The sequence below is a fragment of the Scyliorhinus canicula genome, chromosome 20, assembly GCF_902713615.1.
Source record: "Scyliorhinus canicula chromosome 20, sScyCan1.1, whole genome shotgun sequence".
Taxonomy (NCBI): domain Eukaryota; kingdom Metazoa; phylum Chordata; class Chondrichthyes; order Carcharhiniformes; family Scyliorhinidae; genus Scyliorhinus; species Scyliorhinus canicula.
Window position 1 is genome coordinate 28187526 of NC_052165.1, and position 8227 is coordinate 28195752.

General features: G+C 46.6%; 1 long non-coding RNA gene across 1 annotated transcript; it reads left to right on the forward strand.

Annotated features, from left to right (window-relative positions):
* The first annotated feature begins 468 nt into the window (after nt 1–468).
* Nucleotides 469–7951, forward strand: LOC119954638. The gene is made up of 3 exons (XR_005458285.1): nt 469–793; nt 5526–5693; nt 6484–7951. It is a non-coding gene; the product is annotated as an uncharacterized LOC119954638 (long non-coding RNA).
* Nucleotides 7952–8227: the final 276 nt, after the last annotated feature.

The following is an 8227-nucleotide window of genomic DNA, read 5'->3' on the forward strand; positions in this document are numbered from 1 at the left end:
CCCGGGTCCTCAACGCTGTAAGTCAGAATTGCTTGCTAACCACTGCGCCACAGTGCCACCCTTGGGTTAGGATGTAAATGTATCTGCTGCAGTAATGTTTTTTAAAATCCTGGTTTAAAAGACTGGCAGACACTGTGACTTTGGAAAGTGCCATTGAGAATGTGCAAGTGAGATTATCATTATTTCAAACCAGGCTTATGTTTAAAAGGAGAAGCTAATGAGCTTTTGTTATTAATTCGGAGGAGTAGATACTTAGAGGCATTTTGTTTGAACTTAAGTAATCAGCTCATGGGATTTGAGTTGGATAATGATGATGTAACAATGGGAGAGGCAAGTTCTGTGACAATGAGTTTTGGGGGTCAGTTCTGCCAGAAGCTGTGAGCTGAACAGCAGCATTTGTCAAATGCTGTGAAGTTAAGCAATAGTCTGACACAGACTATTCAAGTAGTCTTTCCAAGACATCTCAAGTATCTCTTTGCTCGCTAACCTTATATGGGAGTGGCTTTGACCTGTGATGGACTTTATTGGTGTAAACTTTCTGCTGTGAGATGAAGTAATGTTTGCTTTTAAGTTGCTACATGGTGCTTTCCTGCTGAGACAGTGAACACTGGACTAAGGGCGGCTCTAACAGATGTATCATCCAAAGACAATGGGTCAATGATGACCAGTGCTCCACGGACTGCAGGAGGTGTTATTCTAAGCTGTCAAAACAGCTGCGACCACATCCAGGACTGGCAACTCATGACCTTATGACCATATGTAATCACATGTGCAACATATGGATTGGACAAAGGTAAACTAATATGGACAGAATTGCTAACTATATATGGCTTGAACTGTGGTACTACTAAGTGAATTAGAATTGATAACTATATATGGAATGAACTGTAGTACTAAGGGAATTGATCGGTTGCATGTAAATGAGAATGCAAACTAATTCTGCTTTTGAAAGGGTATAGTAACCAGTTTAAGCCACAGCTCAATGAGAAAGTATACCAGCAGGACCGAGGGCTCCAGGACTTTCTGCCAGAACTCTGTAACAATAAATTGCTTCTTTTGCTCACGTTAAGGTCGCTAACCTTATATATAAGTGGCTTTGACCTGTGATGGACTTTGCTTCATTTGAGATAAAACCCGTTAGCAGTAAACAGGGTGTCCAGTTTATTTTATAATAATCTTTATTGTCACTGCGATGAAGTCACTGTGAAAAACCCCTAGTCGCCACACTCTGGCACCTGTTCGGGTACACAGAGGGAGAATTCAGACTGTCCAAATTACCTACCGTAATAGACCAACTTTCAGGACTTGTGGGGGGAAACTGGAGCACCCGGAGGAAACCCACACAGACACAGGGAGAATGTGCAGACTCCACACAGACAGTGACCCAAGCCAGGAATCGAACCTGGGACCCTGGAGCTGTGAAACACAGTGCCACCCACTGTGCTACACTGCTGCCCACATAACATTTTATGATGTTAAGATACCTCCATACTCCCAGAACGCCTTAATCCACTGCAATTCACATACTGCCACAACCGGTCCACAACAGACGCAATTTCCCTGGCCGTACACTCATCCCTAGAGCATCTCGACAACAAGGACTCCTACATCAGACTCCTATTTATTCACTACAGCTCCGCCTTCCACACCATAATCCCAACCAGGCTCAAATCAAAGCTCCAAAACCTAGGACTTGGCTCCCCACTCTGCAACTGGATCCTCGACTTTCTGACCCACAGACCACAATCTAAGAATGAACAACAGCACCTCCTCCACAATAGTCCTCAATACCGGGCCCTGCAAGGCTGCGTACTTAGCCCCCGACTCTACTCTCTGTGCGCACACGACTGCGTGGCAAAATTTGGTTCCAAATCCATCTACAGGTTTGCTGACGATACGACCATAGTTGGCCGGATCTGAAATAACGACGAGTCCGAATACAGGAGGGAGATAGAGAACCTAGTGGAGTGTTGCAGCGACGACAATCTCTACTTCAGTGTCAGCAAAACTAAAGAGCTGGTCATTGACTTCAGGAAGCAAAGTACTGTACACACCCCTGTCAGCATCAACGGGGCCGAGGTGGAGATGGTTAGCAGTTTCAAATTCCTAGGGGTGCACATCACCAAAAATCTGTCCTGGTCCACCCACGTCGATGCCACCACTAAGAAAGCACAACAGCGTCTATACTTCCTCAGGAAACTAAGGAAATTCGGCATGTCCACATTAACCCTTACCAACTTTTACAGATGCACCATAGAAAGCATCCTATCTGGCTACATCACAGCCTAGTATGGTAACTGCTCAGCCCAGGACTGCAAGAAACTTCAGAGAGTCGTGAACACAGCCCAGTCCATCACACAAATCTGCCTCCCATCCATTGACTCCATCTACACCTCCCGCTGCCTGGGGAAAGCGGGCAGCATTATCAAAGACCCCTCCCTCCTGGCTTACTCACTCTTCCAACTTCTACCATCGGGCAGGAGATACAGAAGTCTGAGAACACGCATGAACAGACTCAAAAACAGCTTCTTCCCCACTGTCACCAGACTCCTAAATGACCCTCTTATGGACTGACCTCATTAACACTACACCCCGTATGCTTCATCTGATGCCGGTGTTTATGTAGTTACATTGTATACCTTGTGTTGCCCTATTATGTATTTTCTTTTATTCCCTTTTCTTCCCATGTACTTAATGATCTGTTGGTCTGCTCGCATAAAAATACTTTTCACTGTACCTCGGTACATGTGACAATTAACAAATCCAATCCAATCCAAACCATTGCATTTAGTGGATTCTTGATGTGGTTGAATCAAATTGTCTATAGATAGGCATCTATGTTGCTGGGGACTTCAGGAGGAGGCTGAGATGAATTATCTGCTCTCACCTCTGGGTTCCCAACCAGCACAAGAAGGCCTAACAGAAAGTCTTTGGCCTATCTCTGGGCCACCCACTGGTAGTTTGACCGATAGCTCCTTTACTCCTCCTAGCTGAGGTTGATACTGAGAAACAGCTTCAAAATTGTACATGTCAAAAATTGGAGTCACGGGTTATCCCAATATCTTGTAATTGGTCACATATTGTGCCTATGAGGAACATATCTCAGGACATTTCTTTCCTTCTACAACTCTCCAATGAAGTTTGTTCCACTGAATATGATTTTGTGGTTCACTTTTAAAACTGAAGATCCTTTTTATCCAATCCCCACAGCAGTTTTTATCTGAAAACAGCTTCTTTAAAACCTTCCCATAAATCTGCTCCAAATTGTTTAATAGAATTTACAGTGCAGAAGGAGGCCATTCGGCCCATCGAGTCTGCACCGGCTCTTGGAAAGAGCACCCTACCCAAGCCCATACCTCCACACTATCCCCATAACCCCGTAACCCAGTAACCCCACCTAACACTAAGGGCAATTTGGACACTAAGGGCAATTTAGCATGGCCAATCCACCTAACCTGCACATCTTTGGACTGTGGGAGGAATCCGGAGCACCCGGAGGAAACCCACGCACACACGGGGAGGATGTGCAGACTCCACACAGACAGTGACCCAAGCCGGGATTCGAACCTGGTACCCTGGAGCTGTGAAGCATTTGTGCTATCCACAATGCTACCGTGCTGCCCCAAATAGGTATCATTTGGAATTTTTCATTTGAGGAAATAAGTGCTTTGAGATATGTTCCTCATAACATAAAGTAGGAGACAACTTCCGACACGTGAATAGATATTTTTTATATGTATAATTTTAAAGTTGTATATTTATAAAGAGATCATTTGGCAGACTTTCTTAATGCTGTTAACACTGCTGCCTCACAGAGCCATGGACCCGGATTCAATTCCGGCCTTGGTGACTGTGCGGAGTCTGCACATTCTCCTGTGTCTGCATGGATTTCCTCCAAGAGCTCCGGTTTCCTCCAACAGTCCAAAGATGTGCAGGCTAGGTGGATTGGTGATGCTAAATTGCACCTTAGTGTCCAAAAGATTAGATGGTGTTGCTGGGGTCGGATTGGGCCGTGGACCTAGGTAGGGTACTCTTTCCAAGGGTCGGTGCAGACTCGATGGGCCGAATTGCCTCCTTCTGCACTGTAGAGATTCTATGATTCTATTTTTGCATGCAGCCAAAACTAATGACAATATCCTCAAGCGAGTGATTGAATTCATTGCGCTGACGATGAACATGTAAAAAGCAATGAAATGAAACATAAGCTGCAAAATTGCAGCAGAAAATTTTATGCTGAACAAACATCTCAGTTATAGGAACAAAAACGTGCTCAGTGGTAAGAGATTGCCTGTGATACAGTTTCCATAGCACACTGCTCAGAGGTTATAAAGGTATGGTGGAGGAGCGATTATACCCTAGCAATTCAGAAGCTGTTCATTCATAGGTTTGCCATAGCAAGTTTGGAAAATGGATCTAAACAATCTAATAATTGGTATTTGTCCTGAAGATTTGATTGCTTCACAAAATGTCACTCTATTGAGTCTGACCTTCATATGATTGTAACCCATACCCCCTGTGGTGACCGAACAAGGAACTCAGTTGGACAAACAAAGCAAATGAGCCAGGGGATTGGCAATGCCATGTGACCTCAGTCCATCCTGAGGACAAATAACTGAGCCAGCATGCCCCAATACCTGCTAATACTACAGTACCTTCCTACGATGCACAGGGTTTGACTCTGAGCTCTCTGAAACAAGCAATTAATATTGTAGCTGCTAAAATATAACACAAAGACGTATAGTTCTTCTCTCCAGGGGAATACTCTAACTAACAGTTTATTCCAGCTGCATTAAAAACACACACTCACCAAACACACGACTTTATGGGAGCTCCTGAAGGGTATGAGTTCAAGTTGTACTCTGTCATTTTGGTTAATTTTCCAGTGCAGTACCGACCCCAAAGCCCACCACCTGGCCACCTCTCACCACTCCCCCCAGTCCTAGAAGACGTCCCCCGGCCAGTGGTGCAGATCTCGGGCAAGTGTGGCGGCTAGACACTGTCCGCAGCTGGCACGTCAGGCTCCTGACCGCTGGGACTGCACGTGTCCCACGGCGTCAGGAGCTCGGCCCATCGGAGGCGGAGCATCGCAGGTGGACAGGTTGATGACGCGCCAACGGCGTTGTGACTGCGCGCGATGCGTGTCCCAATGATGCCGATTTGGAGGTGGTGGATAATCGGCAATCGCTGTCAAACCATGCCGGCCCCAATTTCGGCGTCGGGAGCCATTCTCCGCCCGATTGCTGTTCTTGATTTCGGCGTCGAGCTACGGAGAATGCTGTCATATATCTGAAAACCCATTGATCTGGTCATTGTCACATTGCTGTTTGTGGGAGCTTACTTCACAAATGCACTTCATTGGCTGTAAAGTACTTTGGAATGTCATGAGGTTGCAAAAGGTGCTATATAAATGCAGTTTCGTCCTTTTGTTTATTTTGTTTCTAAATGCCACCAAGCTGATACTTATCCACTTATGTTCACTGTCATGGGAACTAAAATTTTAATAAATGGCTTCAATGTCTTTATAGGAAACAAGCTGGCTGGAAACTAAACCGGGGATCAAATCTGGTGCTTCTCTGTTCTGACAGGACATGGAAAACAGGAAAGGCACAATGGAACAGAGAGAAGACTGCTTGGAATGTTCCACCTTCACCATAACAGCTTTTTATTTGTGCAGGCGGTACATGATGTTAAAGGTCTGTTCATTTACAGCAGGTTTCCTGTGTCAATGGGTGGAATTTTCAGATTTTTTAGAAGTGTCCGAAATCCGCGCCCATGGTGGCCTGCCTCTGATTCACTCACCTCACCACGACTTAATGGTTGCAAGTAGTGGGGCTCACCATTGAAACACCTGTGCCCGGCGCTTGTTCCATTTCCAGTGGGAGCTGGGGCGGGGGGGGGGGGGGGGGGGGGGGGGGGGGGTGTCTCCATTGTCACTCCATAAGAGGACGGGGCTGCAGTGTCGTAAGAATATGAGTGACCTTCTTCGTGCAGCCTGGCTAAGTCTACCTCCTCATGTCCCGTGCAGCACCACTGAACCCACCCATCACACCTCCATGAAGATCTCACTCCCACACACCTCGTGGGGCCTAAACAGTTGCCATACTGACCCCCCCCCCCCCCAAATCCCATAATCCGCTCTGGTAGCTCCTCAGCTCCTCACATCCTCGCAGCCACTCACCTCCCCACGCATGCCAGACGACATTAGCATCTGACCTGGCATGAATCCTGCCTATACTCTTCCCATCTGATCGCTGGTTAAACTCGAGCACAGCAGGCGTGTGCGGACATAACCAGATTGAATAATGCCATGGTTCAGGACCCTAACCCCATTTGAGGACCGCACATGTGCAGAGGGCGGGGTGGGGTCAAAACGCACAAGTGAGAACCCTCAACACACCCAACCATGTACAAGACTCATGTGAGTGATCTTTATCCTATCAATGTCCCCCTGTCCCACACTAAGCCATCCTTCTTCCATTGCAGGTCAATAAGCAGACCAGCCCAGATCCTCTGGAGACCAGAGACTCGAGCAGCTCCAAGGGAAATATCTCGGAGACCAGCATTGAAGAAGCGACACAGCTGTCACGCACACGCTCCACCAGTGCAGAGACTCGCACCTCAGTGGGATTAACTCATAGGCAGGTTTCTGGGTCACTCACTCTGGGAGCACCTCACACCTGAAGATCTTCAACAGGTGGAGGCAGGGATATTCCAGGGATCAGGCACTCAGAGGGATGCTGGAGCCCAGGACCCTTCAGAGCCCCAGTTCTATGATGTGCCCCTTGATTGGGTCACCCCAGAGCAGCTGAACCTGCAAAGGCAGAGTCTTGAATATCAGGAAGACATGACAGCATCCCTCCTCAACTGCAAGGCCAACTGGAGGAGACCCATCACCTTCTGTCTGAAGAGATTGTGCCGTCATTCCGGCACAATGAGGTTGACGCTGCGAGGCTGGCATCGGCATTGAAGACCGTGGTGCAGGACATGGACTCCATGGTGGGTGACATCTGCTCCATGGTTCAGGTCATGGCCCCCTTTGCTGAGGGCACCAACTCCATGTTTCAGGGCTTCAACCGCACGAGTGGGAACCCATGAGTGTTACTGTCGGAGGATAGCGGGGCTACTGGATCTCACTGCAGCTGCCCCTCTATCCCATAGAGGAACCCAGGAGCTCCTGGGTACCTGAGGTGAAGAGGATCAACAGGAGCGCAGTCTCAGACCTTACAGCCACAGGAACCTGACATTCCCATCCCTGTGCACAAGAGACCTCCAGCCTCCACATTGAGGAGGGCAGCACTGCAATACCCATGATGTCAAAAGCAGGTCTGGACCCTCGAGGTCCCGGCCCTACAACAGACCCCTGCCAAGGTCATCTTAAGCAACAGGGTCAACTTCCACTGTGCAGGTGGTAAGTACGTCCTTCACATTCCCCCACAGGGCCCTCCCAATGTCTCTTTCACCACCCTCCTCCTTGGGTTCCTAACCTGCCATAATGTAAAATTCCACCCAAATGTGTTGCCAGTGGAACTATGGGTGAGAAGAGCAGTCAGTGTTGGTTTGGTTGTTTTTATTCCTGTGAGGGTAGATATCTTGAATCTGTCATGTGATAAATATTTGCTTGAAAACTTTTATTCCCAGTTGGAAGAGAATTCTTCCTGATATGAGTCGACATCCAACGTGTGATGAGGCCATTCTAGGACGTGCTCACTAAATGTTCATTCATGAGGGGCAATGGCCTTTAACTCAGCAACGAACACACGGCATGAATGATCAGAACTGTCTTGCCAATTAATGAGAGCATTTATGAGAGGTTTTGAGTTTTTAATTCCCCCTATAATTTTGCTTGCAAATTAAAAATAATTCCCAACAGACTTTGAAGCCCTCTATAATTTTGCTTTGGAACTGGAAAAGAATTGCTTCATTCTCATCCATCGTGAATCGTGGTTAATGATGTCACCAAATTGTTGATCAAATTGCACATTTTACTTTCTCCAAACCACTCTTTAAATCTAGGTTTTATACAACCTTGTGATTCACAATGTTATATTCTGCAATGATAACATAGCACTCTGTATTAATATATCATAATTCTAACTTTACAGTTCACTGTCTTAAGAATTAATTGTATCCAGAAAATTGACAGCAGATAGACATCTTTTCAATGCAATTTTTTGAATTTAATATTTCAATTTGCTCAGGAAACATTCTTCAATCTTCATGAGGTATT